The sequence below is a fragment of the Camelus ferus genome, chromosome 19 (assembly GCF_009834535.1).
Source record: "Camelus ferus isolate YT-003-E chromosome 19, BCGSAC_Cfer_1.0, whole genome shotgun sequence".
Lineage (NCBI taxonomy): Eukaryota > Metazoa > Chordata > Mammalia > Artiodactyla > Camelidae > Camelus > Camelus ferus.
In genome coordinates this window covers 27,788,678-27,804,235 of record NC_045714.1, presented here as the reverse complement: position 1 = coordinate 27,804,235, position 15,558 = coordinate 27,788,678, and the positions used below count along the sequence as shown (strand labels likewise).

Below are 15,558 nucleotides of genomic sequence, written 5' to 3'. Positions count from 1 at the left end.
GAAATAAGTGGCATTTTGAAATGGTAAACTGGAAGGAATCCTTAGGCAAACCCAACTTATGAGAAAATGAGCACCCAGATGTTAGCCAGTTAGTGCTGAAGCGAAGAGTGATGTTTGCACAAATACTGATTTCTTTCTCTGTATCTAGAATTGAATCCTATTTAAGATGGCCAAATGCCTTGAATTTGGTTTCTCCATATGGAATTCAAAATTACAATGTCAAGTCATGAAATAAGTGAAGGACACCCCAAAGAGTCCAACTCCCCGTCCCTGCAATGTGACTTTCTAAAACCGTATAAATTAAAAATCAAATTCAAAGGGTGAACTCTTTGTACCGACTCTGTAGGGCTGTAAGCAAGTGGACAGATGGCCCAGCCCTTCCCCAAAGCTTTGGTTAATTTTTGGCGACTTCACTAGGGAACTCTCATGATATCTTGTGGGTCCACAGAAGCTGTGTGTCAGCCTCCAGCAATTCCCACAGATCACAGATGTCCTGTCGTGTGACAACGTTCTGCTCCAAAAGTCCCTTGAAACTGTGGATGAGTTTTTCTTATAGAACAATGTTCCAAGGGATGATTATCTTCCCAAGCCATCATAAAAGGCTGGTGGGTTCCCTGTGTGGCTGAACCGGACTGAAAGCTTGGAGGCTTCTGGGGCCCAAACTTCCAACCCCCAGTAAGGCTGCCTGATGGATTGGAAAACTGGTAGAGACTCTGCCATATCCTGTTCTCCTCCTTTTGGAAGAACTTGGCAGCTCTTGAGCAGTGAGAGGGAGGAGGGCCTGCAGGAGTGGGGGCTCCGAGGGGGAAGCTGAGGTCTCCTTTGGAAGCAACGGAGGAAGGCTCCATGTTAAAGGGGAAAGGAGGAGACAGGAAACCTCCATTAAACTGTTTATAAGTTGAATTGTTTCTAAGGCCGGAACTGACAACTGTGTTTTTACAAAGTCAAAAAGGATGCAGTGAGTTCCACAGCCTTCACTCGGGCATATACAGTGCTTAAGAAGATCAGAGTGCAGGACAGGTAGGTTTCAAAATACGGAGTGTTGGGACAGTGTATAAATCCTTCCAATCTGAAGATTCTCGAAGGTTTTTGCTGATGCCACTTGAAAGGGATTGGGATATTCATGGACTGTGGCATAGTTCAAATTGCCGCCTAAGCAAACAATTATTTTGTGTTTGCCTCTCCAGTGAGGCAAGGGAACATGTTTTGCGTTCTATCAGCTGGGCTTTTATTGTTTTTCATGTTAGGACAAATGTTCTTTGAGAGGTGGGGTCTTGTTTGAGGAAATGTCAAGCTGTCCAGCTTAGATTTATTGCTGATTGTGGCAGGTGCCAAATGTTTCAAGAAGTTGGTGTATGCATTTATTTTCCTTTCCCTTGGAAGATTTTTCTGGAACCAGGATATGTTCTCTGCAGGAAGAAGGCAAATGTATTACACTTAAAACAGGGTATGACAGAAAAACCTAAAGAAGGCTTGCTGTGGATGGATTTACATCATCTGAAAGGCATTTTATGCACCAGGTTCCAAAGCTGAGAAAGGCAGCTAAACAAGGAATGGTCATTTCGGGCACAGGCTTGTGGTATATGATGTCTGGGTGGGCCAAAGAGGCATGATTTATGGGATCTCATAAGTCTTGCTGGCTCTAAAGCATTTGTCCTCCAATGTCCAGAAATTCCCATCTTTGGCATAGTCCTCGGAGAAGCACTGAGTTAGACCAACTTTCCCACTCCATACCCCCCAGACTCCCCCAGGCAGGTCAAGTTCAATGGGAACCTTTTGGCACAGAATACTCTGGAGGCTTATGTTTTATCTTAAAAATTGCTAGGAATTTTCATCCTTTCCATAATATATCCATGTTTTATTTCACTTAAAATGTCACCCAACCTCAAAATCTTTGAGTAAAACCGATGTTCCAGGAAGAGGAACCATGTTCATCCCGCAGTCCCAGACACTCCCGGGAACACTGTCTTATCTCCTCCTCCTCTGGAGGATCCTATTTTGAGAAAACAAGGATTTCAATCATGATTCAATTGGTGGTCCAGCCATTGTCCTTTGAAACATACGAATCCTCCCTTGGAACAATGTGTGAGTTCATTTTTGCATGAGGAGGAGGTAATTTGTTAGAGGAGTTTGTTGCCATTTTGGAAAACAGTACTCAGGCCTCTGAGGGATTGGATACTAGAAAATCTTCAGTGATGAAAAGGGGGAGGCTTGAAAATATGAAGTGTTATTTTAGAAGGGTAAACTTGGGTGGAGATGTGGGGAAACTGGTTGTTGGGGGTGGAGTGTGGTGGGACTGAGGGAGAAGCAGAAGCAGGGAAAAAAAAGGATGGAGGTCTAAGTGGCAAATCTTTTCTGAGATTTTGAGATAGTTTTTCATTCTTCTCAATCAATGTCCAACCTCAACTCCATTCTGTAGCTCCAACCCCAACAACTGTATTCCAAAGGCAGCATCTCCACCTGGAGACCCAAGTCAACATACCCACAATGCTAACTCACCTGTGAATGACCCCGCCTACTCCTTTCTCCTGCTGCACCTCAACCTGGTGGTTTCTATGCATCTCTTTGGCTTCATCCCTGACACCACCAACTATGGGCCTCACTATTCCAGCCAGAGCCTGGGGAATCTTCTATTTTTTCCTTCTTCCAACCTCCCATGAACATCTCCGATTGATCATGAAATCTAATCAAGTAACCTCAGAAACGATCTTTTATTTTTTGTAGAAATTACATTTCCTGCAAGAAACACTCAAAATTTTTTGAATTCTCCGCAAAGTTTCTCAGTAAGCTTTTCTGTAAGCTGTGAGAACCGTTTGAATCAAGTTAAGAGGGGAATGCTGTTCTACATTACTTTTTTTTTATTGAAGTGAAGTCAGTTACAATGTGTCAATTTCTGGTGTACAGCACAATGTCCCAGTCATGCATATACATACATATATTCATTTTCATATTTTTTCATTAAAGGTTATTACAAGAGATTGAATATAGTTTCCTGTGCTATATAGAAGAAACTTGAAAAAATATCTATTTTTATATATAGTGGCTAACGTTTATAAATCTCAAACTTCCAAATTTATCCCTTCCCACCCCCTTCCCCCAGTAACCATGAGATTGTTTACTATGTCTGAAAGTCTGTTTATGTTTTATAGATGAGTTCATTCTGTCCTTTTTTTTCTTTTTTCTTTTTTTTTTTTTAGATTCCACATATGAGTGATATCATATGGTATTTTTCTTTCTCTTTCTGGCTTACTGCACTTAGAATGGCAATCTCTAGGTCCATTCATGTTGCTGCAAATGGCATTATTTTATTATTTTTTTATGGCTGAGTAGTATTTCATTGAATAAATATACCACAGCTTCTTTATCCAGTCATCTGTTGATGGACATTTAGGTTGCTTCCATGTCTTGGCCATTGTATGTAATGCTGCTATGAACATTGAGATGCATGTATCTTTTGAAATTAGAGTTCCCTCCAGACATATACCCAGAAGTGGGATTGCTGGATCATATGGTAGGTCTATTTTTAGTTTTTGGAGGAATCTCCATACTGTTTTCCATAATGGCTACATCAAACTATATCCCCACCAGCAGTGTAGGAAGGGTCCCTTTTCATCACACCCTCACCAGCCTTTATTGTTCATTGACTTTTGAATGATGGCCATTCCGACTGCTGTGAGGTGATACGTCATTGTAGTTTAGATTTGCATTACTTTTTAGAAGTTTCCCTCATATCCCCTCGCCCTTACTCATCCTGTTGATAACAGCAGATGGTCCACCGCGTGTGATTGAGACTCACACACCCATCCACCCGCTTTGAAGCTTCAGCCCGGGAGCTCTGTTGAGACCTGTATCTGCCGCAGGAGTCAGCTAGTACGTTGCCCAGTTAAACATCCATCCGGGATTTCATAGGGACTTGAGAACCCTTGTTTTTGGCTAGAATCCTGGGTTTGAGGTTTCTTCATGTAGGACTCTGAAAAGGGATTTGGAAATGTTGTCTGTAATCCCAAAGTATGTATTTGGGAGGCTGCCTTTGCCATTATCCACCTAATAATTCAGGCTCCCGAAGCCATTTCACCCGAGGTCATTCAGTCCTTTGGAAGAGTCAAAAGGAACTGACCCAGGAGGCCGAGGACCTGGGTTCTAATGCTGGCTTTGATGGGCAGGTCAGTCAACATTTGCAGCCCCATTTCCCTTTATCCAAAATTGAGATGGCTGGAATTGACAACCTCTACATCCCTGTCCAACTCCAAAATTCTGAGTGGGATTCTGAATTCTGCTCCGCCACCAACAGTATGTCCCCGGAGCTTTGCCCATTACTCATGAGAATGTCAACATTTGGGTAAATAGATATTTTGGGGTCAGCTCTATAAAACCCCAAAGTACGTATTGCATGTTGACTTTGGCACTTGGACAAGCTGAGCAGGGCTGTGTGGAGCATTTCACCATGCTAGCTGCTGGAAGGCAGGGCCTGGGGAGGCGGTCTGGGTGAGCTGCTTGGAATGAAGAGATAGCCTGAGACCCATGGCACCAATAACCCTGCAGGAGGAGAGGAGGGACAGGCCCGGGAGTGAATCTAGGTATCATAAAAAAATGGTTAGAGCTGTTAGAAATGGCTTACAACCCTGTCTCAAAGCCGCATTCTCAGGCAATAGGAGGGCTGTAAATAGATCCACACAGTTGTCCAAGTAAAGCAGAAGAAAAAGAAGGGAGAAGCCAAATCAAATAGGTTCAACCGAAGTTTTGGGTGAAATTGCTGAATGTTGCTCACGCCTTCAGAATGGGGAGCTTTCTGGTCAGCAGACGCACAACTGCAGGGCCCTTGGAGACAGCCACAGGCCAGCCCTACCCACCACCAGGAGCCAGCATGGTCGAGGAGACCCAGAGGCAGAGACACTGTCAAAGGGGTGGCCTCGTACTTGGAGGACTTGGAGCATTGCTCTATTGTTACTCCAGTGAACAGAATTTAAAAATGATCTGGGGCTCCCAAGCCTATGTGACTGAGAATTACAACACGGTGGCATCTCAAGAATTTTTTTTTATTTTAACATAATTTCAAACTCCCAGAAAAGTTGCAAATTTATACTGTATACCCTTTACATTTGGTGTTTTACCAATCCTTTCTCCCACTTATTCTCTCCCTCTCTCTTACTTCTTTCTGTTTTTCCTTCTTTCTTCCCCTTTCTTTATCTTCCTTCCTTCCTTTTCTTCCCTTTTTTTTTCTTCTTTCTTTTTCTATCTGTCTTTCATGTGTGTGTGTATATATATACACATAATATATGTAAAATATATATATTTTCCCCCAGAACTATTTGAGGATAACTTGTAAAAATAATGACTCTTTACCCTTAAATATTTCAGTGACTATTTCCCTCTTTCCTGAAAACAAGGACACTCTTACATAATCGCAGTGCTATTACAAAATTAATGAATTAACATTGACATAGTACTATTATCTAGACCTCATTCATGTTCCCGATTGTCCCAATAATGTTCTTTAAAGTAACAGAAAATCCGGGATAACATGTTGCCTTCAGTTAACATGTCTTTAGTCTTTTTTAATCTGGAAGAGCTTCTCAGTCTTTCTTTGTCTTTCGTGATATTTTTGATGAAAACAGGCCAATTATTTTGTGGAATGTCCCTCAATTTGGGTCTGTCTGATGCTGTGGAATTTCCTTTTTGCTTTCTGCACCACCCCCTGAAGTACAAATGCCCAGCTGGGATGTGGCTGGCTGCAGGAAACAGCTTCCCCAGCCCAGCAGTCTAGAGCTCATGCAAACTCCCCTTTGCCCTGTCTTGGGGTTTCCTCTCCATCCTCCTCCAACACGGTTTCTCTCTCTGCCAGGGCTGTGGGAAAGTTAGATAGCTTGCTTGTTGGAAGTTGGACTTATCATATTGTTCCCCACATACGTAGCGTCGGATATGGCAGATGGATGCTTTGATTCTATCAGAATTCAACGGTAGAAGCATTAAATACTCATTGAACAGTGGGGGCGGGGGGATGGGAGGCATTCATGTTGTGTAACTTAGCTTCTTTAAGGAAATAAACTTTGAGTTCTAAACAAATGTATGTAAAAATTGATTTCTGGAGCTTAGTGGACTCTTTGCGAAGGGGGGGGGATTCTATTTGTTTTATGGTTAAGTTTGCTTTCTATCTTGGCCTCTCCTTGGGTAGGTTTCATTACTTAGGTCCCCAAATAGCTTTACTCAAAAGTGGTTTCCCCTCCAAGTTGGTCCTACGGCATGAAATCTGGAAATGAAAATGTTGCAAACTTCCAGTGAATCTACCCATGATTTACCAGGATCACTGACTCAGACATTTCATTATCAAACGAAGGAGGCTGGAAGAATATGGGACAGTGTGGAATGAGAGATCTACTCCAAGTGTTGCATCTGTGACTGACAGACAATTGAGGTGTTCTCAAGGACTTGGGCATTTCGCAACAAACCTGCCAGTCAGCTGAGGAATTCCCTCCATGAGAACCATGGACTCAGATTCTTAGCCGTGCAGTGATTGTTACAAACTGCCTTCAAGTCTGAGAACCATTTCCAATGTCAACCCTGAAATGAATCTTAGCAAGTTCATCTGAGTAGAAGGGGCATCTCTAGCTTTAACCAGTAATTAGAAGCCAACACATATAAATACTTGAATGAATAACTTAACTCTTAGGACACAAATAAGAATTAAATCAGTTCTTGAAACACAGTTCCAGTTACCAGATCTTAGGAGTCAGGTGAGATTAGCACAATTGCATTTTTGTATAGTGTGAAAAACAATCTCATGTTTTAGAGGTCACTGTTGATAGTGGACATACTTCCTTTTTAATCGATCAGTCAATTTTTTTTTTTAGGTGTAATGTAAAGAATATTGTTCTAGAAGCCAGAAGGATGCCTTCCTAATCATCAATCACTGGCCAGGGACTGGATACTAACAGTGTGACAGACACTACACAACTCCTAGGGATAGAAAGACAAGTGAAAAATAGTCCTTATTCACAAGGAACTATAAATGTAGGAGAAGAAAAGATAAATTAAAAAAGAGAGAAGTTCCTCTTTCATGTGCAGCATGAAGCATTAAAAATAGAAAGAAGCACAGAGGATTGTGGAGGTAGAGATGGCCAATGGCTAACTCAGCTAAAAATGGTAAGAGGAAGACTATGGAGAGAAGTTACGACTGAGCTAAGTTTGCAGAATGGATAGAAGTCAGGCAGGTGGATGGGGCAGGGGAGGGCATCATGGGCAGAAGCTGTAGCACATTGAGCACATAATGATGGGTTGCAGGTTGGGGCATTGAGGGACAGTAAGTTATTCAATATGGTGGAAGTAAGGGAGCAGCAGGAAATAGAGCTGAAAGAGTAGAAAAAGGAAGATGATGGCGAATCTTGTAGATCATGTAAGGAGCTTGAAATGTCATCTCAAGATTCTGAGAGCTGTCAAAAGGACTTCAAAAGAAAAAAAAAGGCAGAGGTATTGGGTGGCAGGGGTTGGAGCAGACAGAGATTAGAGGCAGCTAGGGGACTGCTGTAACAGAATACTGAGCAGAAATAACAACCTGAACTAAGATAATGGTCCTGAGAATAGAGAAAATTGTATAGATTAGAAGTGTGTTTCACAGATGGAAGCATTAAGACCAGGTGACTGATGGGATACAAGGCTTAAGAGGAAGCCTCAGTTAAGGGTGACACTAAGACTTCCCCCATATCACCAGGAGGGTGACGTTACTGTTCACTAAAACAGGGAAACTACTAGTTGTTTGGGGGGAGAAAAAAAATGCTGCATTCAGATTTTCATACATGTGGAGTCTGAAGTGCCTGAGGGACATCTAAGTGATGATATAAGAAGTTGGAGGTTGGGTTCCAGATCATTGGAGAAACTGAAGTGGAAGATAAGACATTTGGAATTTATTGGTACATAGGTGGTAATAGAGCGAATAAGAACAGATGAATCCAGGAAAACGTTCAAAGTGAGACCAGAAAGCTACAGAGAACAAGCATTTCAAGACTGGGCTTAGGAAGAGGATTCTGCCAAGGAGAGACTGAGAGGAAGCAGTAAGAAAAGTAGAAGGAAAACCAGGAGAGAGGGCATTCATGGAAGATGGCGAGGGAGCAGGTGTTAAGGGTATCATGTAGGCAGAGACATCTTATGATAAGGACCAAAATGGCTTTATTATAAGTTTTGCCAGTCACAGGTCACCCTTAGGGAGAGAACTTTCTATGCATCAGGTGGGGGGATGAGGCTTGATAACAGGGTCAAGGAGACTGGTTGAGGAAGAGGAGACAGGGAGTGGAGGGGACACCATCCAGGAGCTTGTTGGAGAGAAGACACAGAAGACAGTAGCTTAAAGGAAGGCATAGGGTATATATAGATGGGGGAGAAGTAAAAGGGAAATGTGACTTTAAATGCTGGAGTAAAAGAGCCAGTAGAGAGAGACTAGTAGAAGTTTTTGCAGGGAAAGAATCAAAGATTCTGCATCTAACAAAATGATAGGACCCCGGGAAAATCCCATCACCTCCCTGAGTAGCAATCTCTAATTTCTCTTCTGGTTCTGAAAGAGTCGTGGTCCTGATGCCCACTGAGTTCAGCAGAGGGCGTTACCAGGGTGTGCCTGGGGGGTGAATGGTGAAAAACATGAAGGGACCTACACAAGGGCTGGGATTGAACACATGGACGCAGAGCATCCGTGGAGAGCGCGTACTATTTCAGAAGCGTGTTTTGAGAAATATCACTTTATTTAGAGAAAACATCATGTGTTCCTATATTTTTCTGAAGATTTTGTTCACCATAGTTCAAGGTCTCTAATGACCCTGTATTTTAGGAAATGTGGCTCTTCAATGTTCATTTCATGCGACTACATTCATGTAATGGTACTGCTAACTTTTGTAAGCACATCCTAGTGTCCTCTGGGACTTTGCATTTTTGGTTTGATGTGTCTACATCTCTGTTATTCTCTTTTTAAAAGCCAGCAGTTTCTCTAGGAAAATTGCACTGTAGAATATTAAAGGGGGGGGTGTTAATGAAAACCAAAGTGAATGGTGTATATTTCAATAGTGTCCCTGGAGCCTGGGTGGGTGGGGGATCTCCCATTTGTGGCAGGAAGGAGGCAAGGATCAACATGAATTTGTTCCATATCATTATCTTTCCATTTGAAATCTACTTCTGGCTGCACGGGATAATGTCCAAAATCAATTTCAAGGTCTCTCAGGAAGGATGAGTCAGTACCAACTACATTTAGGTCATATTATCTCATATCTATCCTGAAGCAACTAGCAACATTACTAGTTTCTTATGATAATTTCCAGAGATATTCTGCAAACACATTCTGTTTCCATCATATACATTTATACATATGCAAATACACACAAATACATATATGTATATATGTATACTTATACACTTTTCTCGTTTTCCTCCCAAATGGTGGCACATTATATATAATATTCTCTATTTTCCTCTTTTTCTTCTAATAGTACATTTTGGTGATTTGCTTCACATCAGATTAGATTGTTTCATTCTTCATAATGATTGCATATTTTTTCATGGTATGTATTACCTGTAATTTATTTATCTGGTTCCTTAATGAGAGGTCAGGTGTATTAGGTAGTTTCCAGGATTTTGCTGTTCCAGGCAATCCTCCTATATCTCATTTTGCACATGTGCAAGTTTATCTGTAGAGTAAATATCTAGAAATGCTATTGCTAGGTCAAAGGGTATGTAACATTTTAATGTGGAAATATCTGAACAGGTTTGAAAATGCTCAGAACAAAGGGCAATTGGTTTGAGACAAACGCATCGCCTGATTACTCACTAGGGAAAGTAGGATGGAAAGTCAGATGGGAAGCAGATATGCGGCCACACCCCTGTGTCCTTTCGTGCAGTAAAACAAAGAGGTGAGTCAGGACCGAAGGAGATGAGAATATCCCTCTTCGGTGACCCTGTAACGATTGGCCATTGTGTGGCCAGTGCTTCTGAAGATTCCTAGCCTATGAAATGGTCCATGAGGTCTACACCTAACTTTGCACGCCAGATGCCCAACTCCTAGGAAAAGCTCAACATTTTTGCATCGAGAAGGGAGCTCGTCAGCTCGTACTTTAGAAGCTTGTCGTTCCAGGCCAGTCACCTCTCTGATGCCAGGTCCTGGATAGAGCTATAAAATAGAAACATCAGGGTGAAGGAGCAAGTTTTGAGACTAGGTAAGTAGTATATCAAAGCCAGAGCAATAACAATGAAACCAATCTCCGTTCAGATAAGAGCCTGGTATCTCTGCAGCTCCAATCTCTTGTCTCCTGTCCCCCCAACATCAAAGAGATGAGATAGACAATGCAAGAATTGGGTGTCATAAAATCAAGAAGGTGTCCCACCCCTTGCAATCCACTCCCTTTGGAATCCCAAACCATCATAACGTTTCCGGGGCCAGAGTCCCCCATAGCCAGGTGATGTTCCCACAAGGAATTAGGCATTTATTTCGACAAGGAAAGATAAGTAAACCTAAGACACCAGTTCTGGTAGCAGGCACCCCCTGCTCCAATCTCCTGCCATTTAACACAGGAGGCGTTTTCCGGTGTGTTAGTAGGTAAGGTCGAGGAGGAAATGGGGGTAGTCTGGAGAATGCTTGTGTTACCTGGAGAAGACGTGAGAAAGCAGAGTGAAGAAAGAGCTATGGCCTCCCATTCACCCATATTTATGCCTTTACCAAAGAGCACTGGAGATGGATGTCTCTTTTCCTGATTTAATGTTTCTGAGTTCAGGAAGTACTGTGAATAGCAGTTAAGTCAGAGTAATGGGTTCTAGACCCAGCTCCTCTGTTCTCTGAGTGACATAGAATTAACCCAATGAGGCTCAGAGTCTGCATTTATAAAACAAGAGTGATAATAGTACACTTATCTCAAAGATAAAATGGGTAGAGACTTGACATACAGCCTGGCACATGCGAGCTAGTTAATGACTGTTAGCTGTTATCAGGAATAAGAATCCCAGTGCGTCATTTGTGTTACAACTTGGTTTGCACCAAAGGTGCAAACTTTGTAGAAAATGTATAACACTTTATAGCACCCACTGTCTCAACCCTCGGACAGCATCATCACTGTGGTTTCTCCTCCCTGGCTCCCGTGTGTCTTCTGTCTGTGCAGACGTGGCCCAGGAAATTGCGTGGCAGGAAGATGTAATGCCATTGTATAGCTGGGAGTGAGGACAGTGGTTTCTAAAGTGTATTCCTTGAACCAGCAGTGTCAACATCACCTGGGAACTTGTTAGGACCTACTAGAAATCTACCCAATCAAAATCTCTGGGGATGGGTCCCCCTATCCACCCCTCAAGGCTTTAGGTGATATTGATACCAGGCAAAAGTGTGAAAACCACTGAGCTAGACTCTGGGATGATGCTGAACTTCCCCACTTCACACAGGAAGAGCTGAGCAGAAGAAGAAATCCAAGATGGCACGCCTGCAGCTCACAGCCAAATTTGGGTGCATGGCTTGACCGTCTTGCCTGTTCTTGAATGCTCTCCGCTCTGGCTGGGAACAGCCTGTCAGGCTGCAGATATTTCCTTTTCTCTTTCTCTCCCCGCTTCTCTCCCACAAGACACAAGATAGTTCCTGCCCAGGCATCTCAGATTACCATTTTTTTTCCCTCAAAGCCAATTAAAGGTCTCTAATCCCTCCCGTGTTTACCTAAAGGATGAATTTGATCGGAAGAGATGAATGGGCAGAGCAAAATCCTAGAAGGGCTTGGGAAAGGAAGTTTCTGCTCCAGTGGTGGGAACACACCCTTTCTCACTAAGCTTCTTATGAACTAGGGAATTTTCTGAATTACCATTCTCCATCCAGCCTGCCCCTTTCATCTCAAGTCCTCGGTTATGCTTCCAAAGGCACTGTCTGACTTCACCCTTAGTATTAATACTTTTGAGACTTTTTCCCTGCCAGTACATCTCAGGGACCCCCAGAGTAATAGTTCAAATCATATGAATTATCCATTTTTGTAGGTCAAAAGGAGGTGAATATCAGTAATTTTTTATGATTAAATTTAATATACAGACTCAAGTTCACTTATCTGGGACCCTTCATTGTGTGTTACTCAGATTCCTTTTTAAGGACATCTAGGGATAGCAGATTAACTCCCTTGTGAGACCACCTCGAGTTTGTCACTTCCTGGCTGAGGTCCTTGTACAAGTTGCTTAACCTCCCAAGTCCCACTTTCCTCGTCTCTAAAGTGGGGATGCTATCCCCTTCCTTACAGGTTGATGTAGGACCTGTAAGGGAAAGCAGACACAGAATATCTGCTGTGGTGCTTGAATTCTAATTGATGTTCTATGCTTTGGTGGCCTTGTTCAGTGAGGCTGCAGGTAATACTCTTGAAACTCTCATTTCCACCTTTTCTGCTCTGATCCTTCAAGTTGGAATTGTTACTTACAGAAATAAGGGGTCTGGACATGTTTTTAAGGCCCTTAGACAGTATGCACTGTTATGAGATGATAAGAGAGTGAAATATTTTTTCTGCCTTAAGTAAACATTATTCTTCTTCATTTCAGAGCAGTGTCAGAAGAATTGATTTATGTTTTGGCATCTCAGTAGGAGAAGAGAAAGCAGCCCAGGAAACGAAGGCAGAAAGTTACGGCCTCATCATTAATGGGATTGTGCAACGTCTGAGGGTTGACCTCACCCCTGAGGGTCTCCGTTTTCCTGTCCTGCACATGAAGATTACACGCATGCCTCAGTCTACTCAGGGAGGATGGAAGTGATGGACACGGCTAGTGCTTCATGAAAATGCTTTTAGCATTTGGAAGGTGGAGATGTTGCATAGATACAAGGTGTTCTTACAGAAGGATAATCATTTCTCTTGGGCAATCGTCATGACACCAGGAAAACTTATCTTCTATCACAGTTCAAAAGCAGAAAAGAATTTTTTTTTCCAGTAGAACCATCATCACCTAAGCGATGTTTTGGAAGGTGTAATAGGAATATTCCCAATGGCCTTTAAGAGCAAGGTTAAGAGCTACCTGCACGTGGTTCCTCCTCCCCTACACAGTGGTTAAGAGTCCTGACGGATTGTCTTTCTGGCTACTTATTAGATGTTAAAATGGTAAGTGGGAATCGGATACCCTGTGAACTGGACTGTTGACAGGAGACCCTGTGAATTTGCAAAGGCGGGTGTTGATTGGAAATTCGCGTGTGTTCCCAGCTAGTCTTGTATACGGAGCCGTCCTGTTCTTCTAGCTAAACGAGGAGAAGCACTTCAATGTTCCCATTGATAAAATGACTCGCCCTCTGCTTGTAAAATGTTCTGTGGCTTCTTGGTCAACTGAGTTGAATAACGACAGGTGTGCGGGGCCACACACAAGCGGAGACGCAGGGAAGCCTCACTTGCCTGAATGCGAAGCTGTTTGCAGAGAGATGGGGAAAGTGATGTTTGCGTGGGAGAGCTGGAGTCTGCGGGCTTGCGTGTCTTTCCTGTTAGGTTGGAGTGCTGGTAGCTTTTGGTTTCTGTCAAACTATGCAGTTGAAACCCACGCACTCAAGACGACTCATGTAGGACTGGAGACAAACTCTATCCTGTGACTCAGGCTCTTTGTCAATTTTCGCCACCCACTGTGAGGGCCCCAGTGGACTGCTGAGTACAGACGAATATTCTGATACACCTGTATTCCTGCCTTCAAAACTTTCCAGCCGTTGCCGACGCTCCACTCATGGGGCAGTCACTCTGTAAACATTTGTTATTTTATCTTTCTCTTTTTCTCCTCTTTTCTCTCTCTCTCTTTTTAAATTGAAATATACTTGACATACAATATCATTAGTTTCAGGTGTACTGCGTAATGGTTTGATATTTACGTACATTACGAAATGATCACTATGGTAAATTGAGTAAACATCTGTCTTTATATAAAATTAGTACAATATTACTGACCACATTCCTTAGGCTGCATGTTACCCACCCCCATGAATGTTTATTATATAACTGTAGATTTGTACCTCAATCCCTATCACTTATTTCATCCACCCCCTTCCCTTCTGGCAAGGTGGACATTCTTGGTCTTCCTTAGAGAGTAAAACATGCAAGGATGGCCTCGTCTTCTCCGCTCTCTTTCTCCCCATGTGTTCATTACTATGAGTGCAAGTTTACATACAAATCCCCAGTTTAAGCAGCTCCACATAACCATCAGCAGATCTGCAAAAAGCCCTCAACCAAGTCTATGCTCTTTCTGACCACTTTTTTGTTTTTTTTTTTAAATCTCCTCTGGAGAAGACAGGCAATCAGGATGACTAAAAGCTGCCTTGGAAGTTAAGCAAATGAAAAGTGAATTAATACCCTGACTAGCCAACCCCAAAGCAGATCAAGACGGAAAAATTCCATAGTTATACCATTTAGGCCAGCGAGATGGTAATTAAGGATTTTTTTTTTTTTACATTTTTTTTTATTTGACAAATGCCACTTTTCTTGTGTAACCCTAAATAGATTGTGGCTTCCAAAGAGGTAATTTGGCGGGGAACATATATCTGTTTAAGACAGGATTTGGCATGTTAGCTCGATTAGAGACATAGGAACTGAATGCTGAGGGTGATAAAGTGAACTTCACTCCAGAACAACCTCCCTCTTTACGGCTCTTCAAAACACCCCACAGCTGAAACAGGTATGTGGCCAGGGCAAAAAGCCTGAGCTAGTACAACTATTTCAGATGTCATTGGAAGAGTTGAGCTGGGAGCTGTTGCTTTTACCATTGATCACATGGAGCTATAGGTGCCCTGGTAAACCAGGTTGGGCACCACTGTTGATATTCACCAGGTGATCTAAAAGCACCTAAGACAGAAGAACTGGTTACGCAGCATTTGGGATTGTGGCAATTTATATGTGGTAGCTCAGTCCAAACCAGCTTTCCCACTCTCCATCCTGGTTTGAGCTGTTCTTTTTCAATTCAGTCCTTCTTTTCTCCTCAGACACAGTAAAGTTGTAATTCAAGGGTCTGGGAGGTTCTGTTTATTTAGCAGTAAGCATTAGCTGAGAGGGGGCCACTCAATGTGGGAATGTAGTCTCTGTTCTGGGCTAGATGCCTCTCTTTACAGCCCCGTCCTGCCACTCTTGGAAGCTGGGTTTTTTTGGGTGAGGTCCTGCTTGTTTCTAAAAGTTTTTCAGACTTGCTTTGACTGTAGCGCCAGCTGCACGAACCTTGTCTTTGTTCCCTAATGTGATCCTAGTACTTAGAATACTTCCTGGCACTTAGTAAATGCTCAGTTAATAATTCTTGGGTGAACAATGAATGGCTTTCCAATGCCTCTCAGAGAATGTAGTCCTCACAGATACAAACTCTACGTTCTAAATTTTTGAACCGTATTGTTCTGGGACCTGAAAGATGATCAATTCTAGCCCCTCCTATGATATATATATATTATATATACACACACACACACACACACATACCAACTCACCCCTTACCCTGCCTCTTACATACATGAACTCAAACACACTTAGGTCATCTGGGCATGTCCCTTACCTGATCATCTGGAAAGTGTCCCCCCCACCAAGGAAGATATATTTGGACTCCTTCAGATGTGTATCTTGATAGGGCACCAGTGTT

At 42.6% G+C, this 15,558-nt stretch overlaps 1 long non-coding RNA gene across 1 annotated transcript in view; it reads left to right on the top strand.

The window, feature by feature from the left end:
• LOC116657949 overlaps positions 1–14,355 on the top strand; it is a 38,440-nt gene extending 24,085 nt beyond the window's left edge. Inside the window, exon 4 of the long non-coding RNA XR_004313128.1 lies at positions 12,520–14,355. This is a non-coding gene — a long non-coding RNA (uncharacterized LOC116657949). The remainder of the gene's footprint in view (positions 1–12,519) is intronic.
• The last annotated feature ends 1,203 nt before the right edge of the window (positions 14,356–15,558 follow it).